Source organism: Mandrillus leucophaeus, unplaced genomic scaffold (assembly GCF_000951045.1).
Source record: "Mandrillus leucophaeus isolate KB7577 unplaced genomic scaffold, Mleu.le_1.0 Scaffold2, whole genome shotgun sequence".
Lineage (NCBI taxonomy): Eukaryota > Metazoa > Chordata > Mammalia > Primates > Cercopithecidae > Mandrillus > Mandrillus leucophaeus.
In genome coordinates, this window is record NW_012102031.1 from 4,235,916 (window position 1) to 4,237,029 (window position 1,114).

Consider the following 1,114-nt stretch of genomic DNA (forward strand, 5'->3'; position numbering starts at 1 on the left):
TGATTCTCCTACCTCAGCCTCCCGAATAGCTGGGACTACAGGCACATGCCACCATGCCCAGCTAATTTTTTTGTATTTTTTTTTTTAGTAGAGATAGGGTTTCACCATGTTAGTCAGGCTGGTCTCAAACTCCTGACCTCAAATAATCCACCCGCCTTGGCATCCTAAAGTGCTGGGATTACAGGCGTGAGCCACCACGCCCAGCCTGACTCTCATTTTTAGTCCTTGGCCAGAGATCTCCAATCCTGGCCTGCAATCTTAGTACACATTCCTTGTTTGGGGTCTTGTTCTCCAAAGTGACTATATCATATCCCCTCTCTCCTCAAATCTACAGCCCTCCACTCCCAGCCCTGCACACTCAAGGGTGGCCTCACCTCCTAGTTCATTGAGAAAACCATTAGTTCAGTCTTCCCCCATCACCCCACCACCAAGTCTGCCTGCAAACCCGCACTGTACCCAGATTTTCTGGCTTCCCCCAGTTACTCTGAATAAACTGTCGCTGCTCCTATCAGAGGCACTGTGTAATGGATCCCCTTCCACTTTGTCTTCTCAACAACATTTCTCCTGCATTACCAGCCTATCCTTATCTACTTTGTCATTTCGATGGGCCTCCAAGCCTGCCTCAGTATCTCCTTTCTTACACAGAATCCCGCCTCGAGCCAATACCTTCTGCAGCTGTCACTCATTCCTTTTCTCCTTTCACTGCAAAACTTCTTGAAAAATCAGGTGTATCAGGGGTTCCCAGGACCACCCTCAGGTTTGATGATTCACTGGAAGGACTCACAGAACTCAGAAAAGCCGCTAAACTCATGGTTATGGTTTATTACATTGAAAGGATATAGATGCCAATTAACCAAGGAGAAAGGCATATAGGGTGGAATCCAGGACAGACCAGAAGCAGAATTCCAGTCGTTCTGTCCCAAAGTCCTACGGACAGCACTTCATTCTCTCAGCAATGATGTATGACACACACACGAGACTTGTCCATCAGGGAAGCTCGCCCCAGTCTTGGTGTCCAGGGTCTATACTGGGGGATGATTATGTAATGGAGGACCCATATGACTGATCTTAACTACTCAGTCTAAGGACCCCTCTCCAGAGGTCAGACTGATAC